We start from the raw sequence: 7582 nt of genomic DNA, 5'->3' as shown, positions 1-7582 counted from the left end.
GCCAGTGGCCCATCCAGTCCAACACTCTGTGTCACATAAGAACATAAGAGAAGCCATGTTGGATCAGGCCAATGGCCCATCCAGTCCAACACTCTGTCACATAAGAACATAAGAGAAGCCCTGTTGGATCAGGCCAGTGGCCCATCCAGTCCAACACTCTGTGTCACATAAGAACATAAGAGAAGCCCTGTTGGATCAGGCCAGTGGCCCTTCCAGTCCAACACTCTGTGTCACATAAGAACATAAGAGAAGCCCTGTTGGATCAGGCCAGTGGCCCTTCCAGTCCAACACTCTGTGTCACATAAGAACATAAGAGAAGCCATGTTGGATCAGGCCAATGGCCCATCCAGTTCAACACTCTGTGTCACATAAGAACATAAGAGAAGCCATGTTGGATCAGGCCAATGGCCCATCCAGTTCAACACTCTGTGTCACACAGTGGCCAAAAAAACCAGGTGTCATCAGGAGGTCCATCAGTGGGGCCAGGACACTAGAAGTCCTCCCACTGTTCCCCCCCCCCCCAAGCACCAAGAATACAGTGCATCACTTGCCCCGACATAAGAACATAAGAGAAGCCATGTTGGATCAGGTCAATGGCCCATCCAGTCCAACACTGTGTCACACAGTGACTAAAAAACCAAGTGCCAACAGTAGGTCCATCAGTGGGCCAGGACACTAGAAGCCCTCACACTGTTGCCCCTCGCAAGCAACTACAAATACAGAGCATCACTTGACAAATACAAGACAAATACAAAGCATCACTGCCCCAGACAAAGAGTTCCAATGATACACTATGGCTATTAGCCACTGATGGACCTCTGCTCCAGATGTTTACCCAATCCCCTCTTGAAACTGTCTATGCTTGTAGCTGCTACCACGTATGTATTTTCTGGGCCACTGCCTACCAGCTCTGTATGGCTCTGCTCAGCTATGTATGGTTTTGCTCACTGTGCTGGATTCCTCGTCTGATGAAGTGTACTTAAGAGCACACGAAAGCTGACGTTCTAAATAAAAATTGGTTGGTCTTAAAGGCGCCACTTGACTCCTGCTTTGTTCAACCATGTATGTATTTTTATTAATTTCTAGTCTGCTCTATCCTGTGTGCGGGCTCAGGGTGGATCGCAGCAGACTTAAATAATAACAATAGGCAATAAAATCAGAAGTAAATAGACAATTACAACCATAAAACGATCAAAACAATAAAAGTACTCCATTCCAGGTGGAAGACAACAGGTAGGTCTCTGAGGTGGCATTATGGTCAGAGTGCCTGGCCAGGACTTAGGAGACACAGTTTCAAATCCACCCCCCCCCCTCCGCCGTGGCAGCTTGCCGGGTAACTCTGGGCCAGCCATGGCCTCCTGGCCTGGCCTGCTTGCAGGGTTGTTGGGAAGACACAGTGGGAAAAGGGACAAAGCCCCCCTACACACACACAAGCTCCAGGGTGGGAGAAAAGTGTAAGACAGGCCTACTGACTGACTGGAAACGTGGGGGTTGGGCCAAGACAGATCCCCAAAAGCTGCTGACTCAGAAGCCGCGAGAAATCTTCGTTGGGTGTTTTTACACGGACAGTTTGCGACTCTCTATCACCGTATTGGAAACTCACCTCTTACATTACCCAACGTTCTCACAACTGTTTTGGATCGTTGCTACCCGAAGCATCTACATTTGTTTCGGTGAGATGAGTTTCGGAGCTGCTGCTGCAACGTTTTTCTCGACACCAGTTTTGATCTGGTCTTTACTCTACCGGCGTTTCAAACTTGTATTGTAGAAGTTTTCGCGCGTTTTAAAAGACTCCTCCAAAAGCCACCACAAGGCGCAGTAATTTGCATGAGAACTGAACAGCACTTGAAATTTTTACATATCATTGCTTGCCTCATCTAATAATTTCAATTTGTATTGTTTTTGCAGTGTTTGACACGATTTCCAAGCAATCATATACATTTAACTAAGCACTGATGTTCCGACTGCCCTCTGATCAGAGACACACACGCTCCCGCCCCCCAAACTGAAAAGCTTAAATGTAAAAGGAAAATAATTAAAGCGGAAGAGTGGCAGGCCATTTTGAAGATGCTAAAACTCTGGATCAAACTGAATGTAAAAACACCCATTGTCTGGTGGTCCCCGGCTAAAACACTGTCTCAGGAGAGGTGGCGTCTTCCCTGTTTCCAGAAGTTCCCTCCTTTTGAGAATTGCCCTCCCTTTGGCTACAGAAATTAGTCCATTTGTTGGTGAAGTCACCAATCAGAATGCAAACGGCAAACCTCTCTCGGCCTATCCTACCTCTCAGGGTCGTTGTGTGGATAGAACGGGAGAAGGGAGAGCCTGAACTCCTTGGAGGAAGCCAGCCTAGCCAAACCCCCCCCCCCAATATTTCTAAACAAAAAGCTGCAATTCCTTAGATTTATTCATGTTACTAATAGCTTCTAATAGAGGAGCCCTGTGGTGCAGAGTGGTAAAGCTGCAGTACTGCAGTCCAAGCTCTGCTCGTAACCTGAGTTCGATCCCGGCAGAAGCTGGGTTCAGGCAGCCGGCTCCAGGTTGACTCAACCTTTCATCCTTCCGAGGTAAAATGAGTCCCCAGCTAACTTGGGGGTAAAGTATAGATGACTGGGGAAGGCAATGGCAAAGCACCCCATAAAAGTCTGCTAAGAAAATGTCCTGATGTGACATCACTCCTCGGCTCAGCAACGACCCAACGCTTGCACGGGGAACTACTTTTACCTTTAATAGTCTGCCTCTCTCACTGGAATGCAAGGCAGATTCCATGCAGTGCAACAAAAAGATTCTTTGGGGGGGGGGGCGGTCATCTTGTTGATCTGAAGTAGCAGACTACGGTTTGAGTCCAGGGGCACCCCGAAGGCCACCAAAGCTTCATTTGGGGCATAAGCGTTCATGCGCACACGCATTTCTTCAGCTACGAAAGCTAGGCTGCGACTGGGCTCAAACTTTGTTCATATGAACATATGAAGCTGCCTTCTACTGAATCGGACAAACCAAAAGGCACACAGCCAAACTGAATCAGACCCTTTACTGATGGACCCGCTACTGAATCAGACCCTCCTGGGGCCATCAAAGTCAGTCTTGTCTACTCGGACTGGCAGCCGCTCTCCAGGGTCTCAAGCTGAGGTTTTTCACGCCTATTTGCCTGGACCCTTTTTAGTTGGAGATGCCGGGGATTGAACCTGGGACCTTCTGCTTACCAAGCAGATGCTCAGCCACTGAGCCACAGCCCCATTCATGGCTCTCCAGGGTCTCAAGCTGAGGTTTTTCACGCCTATTTGCCTGGACCCTTTTTAGTTGGAGATGCCGGGGATTGAACCTGGGCCCTTCTGCTTCCAAAGCAGATGCTCTACCACTGAGCCACAGCCCCATTCATGGCTCTCCAGGGTCTCAAGCTGAGGTTTTTCACGCCTACTTGCCTGGACCCTTTTTAGTTGGAGATGCCGGGGATTGAACCTGGGCCCTTCTGCTTCCAAAGCAGATGCTCTACCACTGAGCCACAGCCCCATTCATGGCTCTCCAGGGTCTCAAGCTGAGGTTTTTCACGCCTACTTGCCTGGACCCTTTTTAGTTGGAGATGCCGGGGATTGAACGTGGGACCTTCTGCTTCCCAAGCAGATTCTCTACCACTGAGCCACACAGCCCTTCCCCATGAAGCTGCCTTGTACTGAATCAGACTCTTGATCCATCAAAGTCAGTATTGTCTACTCAGACTGGCAGCCGCTCTCCAGGGTCTCAAGCTGAGGTTTTTCACACCTATTTGCCTGGACCCTTTTTAGTTGGAGATGCCAGGGATTGAACCTGGGACTTTCTGCTTACCAAGCAGATGCTCTACCATAGAGCCACCCTCCCTCCCCCCCCAAAATCTTTTCACTTAAAAAAAGATTAAAGTAAGATTCAAAGATGATGCTAGCGCACTGGTACATTCATATGGAAAGATCCAGTCCTCATGGTATTCTGATCTCAGGCCCAAGATCCAAAGGTAATAAGCAGATATTGAATTACACACAAGGTAGCTTCCCATTTGGAGAGGCACTGCGGCTCAGTAGAGAACAGCTACTTGCAAGCAGAAATAAACGCTATTAAACCGGTTTTTGGAAATTGTAACGATCCAGAACAGCCACCAGCCACTAAACAGCAGCAAGAAGCGGCAAACGGCGCAGAAATTTTAAAAAGCCATAGAGGGGGGGGAAAGAGGCATAAGGCCAACAGACTTTGAATAAAACCCTCTCAAGGAATGACAGACTCCAGGGCTTGGGACCCCCACTCTGTGCGCCTACCAATCTGACGCTCCCAGTCCAACTGGTTCCCATTTCACAGATGGAAAATCCTAAAGCTGTGAACTGGCCTGGCTGAATTGTGAGTCCGTGGCAGAAAATCGAGCTGAAATCCAAAACCTGGGGGTCTTTTTCATAGAAAAAGAGGTGCCGGAGCTCATCAGCAAAACTCATTTGCATATGACACCACCCAAAGGCAGACTAAATTATATCAACTCAGCATCTACCTTCTTATTTTTTGCTTGGATTATAATTGCCATCATAAAACCTTACCCCCGTCGTACTTTTTAAATTCCTTTCTCCTATGCGGCCACAGGGGCATGACGACGATTTCCATCTGTCTGCTGTATATGTTTGGGTTATTTTCCCATTTTTTGTGGGGGGAAATATTAGAAATATTCTGGTCACCGCACCTCAAAAAGGATATTATAGCATTGGAAAAAGTGCAGAAAAGGGCAACTAGAATGATTAAAGGATTGGAACACCTTCCTATAAAGAAAGGTTAAAACGCTTGGGGCTCTTTGGCTTGGAGAAACGCCGACTCCGGGGTGACATGATAGAGGTTTATAAGATTATGCATGGGATGGAGAAAGTAGAGAAAGAAATATTTTTCTCTCTTTCTCACAATACGAGAACTCGTGGGTATTCAATGAAATTGCTGAGCAGCCAGGTTAAAACGGATAAAAGAAAGTATTTCTTCACCCAAAGGGTGATTAACGTGTGGAATTCACTGCCACAGGAGGTGGTGGCGGCTACAAGCATAGCCAACTTTAAGAGGTCCATCAGTGGCTATTAGCCACAGTATATATATGTGTGTGTGTGTGTATATATATACACATATATTGGCCACTGTGTGACACAGAGTGTTGGACTGGATGGGCCATTGGCCTGATCCAACATGGCTTCTCTTATGTTCTTAAAGTTTGTCAAATCTTAGAGCTCAGCAAAATTCTCCAGAGGGTTTGAACAATGGAGCCCAAAGGCAAGGGTGGGGTTTTTTTTTGCGGGGGGGGGGGGGGTAAGAAGAAAAAAAGGCAAAGATAGTCCGCTGTGCAAGCACCAGTCGTTTCTGACTCTGGGGTGACGTTGCTTTCACAATGTTTTCATGGCAGACTTTTTATGGGGTGGTTTGCCATTGCCTTCCCCAGTCATCTACACTTTCCCCCCAGCAAGCTGGGGACTCATTTTACCGACCTCGGAAGGATGGAAGGCTGAGTCAACCTGGACCCGGTCAGGTCGTAAGCAGAGGGCTCTGACTGCAGTACTGCAGCTTTACCACCCTGCGCCACGGGACTCTTAAGAATGAAAGAGCACAATAAAATTTAGAGGTTCCGGAGCTCTGACTCCTGTGAGCTTCTACCCAAAAACGTGGCCTTCACAAGACCCAAGCCCAGCTTCCTGTCAAGCTGCTCCACATCTGAGGAGAAGCGTCCCTGAACCAGTGGCATCCACACATCATCCAAACAGTGGTCCTCTCCGCCCAGCCCTCCATGTTAAGGGCAGGGTCTCCCAAGTTTCCCCAAAGTTAACGGGACTGAGCGCTTATTTACTGCCGTCATCCCAGATAAAGCAGAATTTTGACACCTTGTTAAATGACAGCACGTTTAGGTAAGTCAAGCTGCCTTTGCGTTTAATGGATGCCTCAGCCAGCTGATATATATGTAAAATTTATGCACTCCAGCATATCGCACACCGAGAACGTTTTAATCAACATCCCATCTTTTTACCCCTCCCCCTTAAAATTCCGCACAATGAAAACATTCAGTCACGCCGTTACGCACTCCACAGCCCTCCAGTTGCCGAAGAGGCAAAACGTGCAGTCAGAAAGGGACATACAGACGCACAAACACCTTCCAAATTCTCTGAAAAAAGAATGCACGCAACCTCCGTTCGAGCCCAGAGCACTTCAGAGAAAGAGAAATGGAAGCTCTAGGTACAGAAGCAGTCTACCTCTGAACCACAGCTGGGGGCACAAAGCTCAGCAGAGGGATTTACAGGGGTCACTTGGTAGAAAAATAGGTGGTGGAGCTCATTAGCATAACTCATTAGCATATGCTACCCCCACACACAACAACCAAAAGCAACCCAATGCAAGAAAAGAGAGCCCCGGGCGAGCGAGGCCTGCTTGGGCTGGCTAGAAATCCTGTCAGCCCAAGCAGGCCTCGCTTACCTGGGGCTCTTCTGGGCCGCCCCCTGTACGGTAAAAAAGCCAGCAAGCCACCCCCCCACACCAAAAATCACATCAGAAGTAGAGTAAGGGTGGCATGGGCTTCTCCAGGGTTAATGAGGGCTGCCGGGGGTATGGCAAAGCCCCTGGTGGCTGGCTGGCTTCCCGCTCTCCTAATCCAGGGATTGTTATGCAGCTGCACCTACTATTCAATGCGGGGGGAGATACAGGGAGAAAAGCCAGCCCAGGGCCGCTAAAGGCATAGGGACCCATCGGCCAAAGCCTACTTGGTCTAATTGTTAATCTGGGCCTGGTTGGAAGGGACCTCCAGGGGTCATCTAGTCCAACCCCCTGCACAATGCAGGAAATTCACAAATAAGTTCCCTGCACACCCAGTTAATGCCTGCTCCATACCCAGAAGATGGCAAAAGCCTCCAGGACCCCCGGCCAATCTGGCTGGGAGAAAAATTGCTGCCCAAAGAGTCAATCAGCATTTCTCTGGGAGTGTAAGAAAGGGCCACGAGAACGCAGCACTGATGCGGCCCTTCCTGCCCTCCTTCTTGTGCGCTGCCTAATTCCCAGAATCAGCATTGCTGTCAGATGGCCGTCTCAGCCTCTGCTTAACAGGATGTTAAAACTGAGTTTAGCTCTAGACTTAACAGGATATCTTTTATAAGAAGACGACATTGGATTTATATTCCGCCCTCCATTCAAGAGTCTCAGAGCAGCTCACAATCTCCTTTATCTCCCTCCCCCACAACAGACACCCTGTGAGGTGGGTGGGGCTGAGAGGACTCTCACAGCAGCTGCCCTTTCGAGGACAACCTCTGCCAGAGCTATGGCTGACCTAAGGCCGTTCCAGCAGGTGCAAGTGGAGGAGTGGGGAATCAAACCTGGTTCTCCCAGATAAGAGTCCGCGCACTTAACCACTACACCAAACTGGCTCAAACTACAAAGCCAACCAGAATCTGTTCTGGGCACAGGTTTGCCTTGGCCACCTCCTAAAATTTTTTTTTGGGGGGACACCAGGGAAGGTGCAGACCACACTGGGGACCCCGGTCCACTGTCATCCAGATTACCAAAGAAGAAGGCTGACGACTGTAGATTTATACCGCCCTTCTCTCTGAATCAGAGTCCT

General features: G+C 48.8%; 2 non-coding genes across 2 annotated transcripts; both read right to left on the bottom strand.

Annotated features, from left to right (window-relative positions):
* Positions 1 to 3298: 3298 nt before the first annotated feature.
* On the bottom strand, positions 3299 to 3370 carry TRNAP-UGG (transfer RNA proline (anticodon UGG)). The gene has a single exon. It is a non-coding gene; the product is annotated as a tRNA-Pro (tRNA).
* A 65-nt stretch (positions 3371 to 3435) lies between these two features.
* TRNAP-UGG (transfer RNA proline (anticodon UGG)) lies at positions 3436 to 3507 on the bottom strand. The gene has a single exon. It is a non-coding gene; the product is annotated as a tRNA-Pro (tRNA).
* Positions 3508 to 7582: the final 4075 nt, after the last annotated feature.

This window comes from Heteronotia binoei, chromosome 11 (genome assembly GCF_032191835.1).
Source record: "Heteronotia binoei isolate CCM8104 ecotype False Entrance Well chromosome 11, APGP_CSIRO_Hbin_v1, whole genome shotgun sequence".
In the NCBI taxonomy this organism is placed as follows: Eukaryota; Metazoa; Chordata; class Lepidosauria; order Squamata; family Gekkonidae; genus Heteronotia; species Heteronotia binoei.
This window is presented reverse-complemented; position numbering and strand designations above follow the sequence as displayed.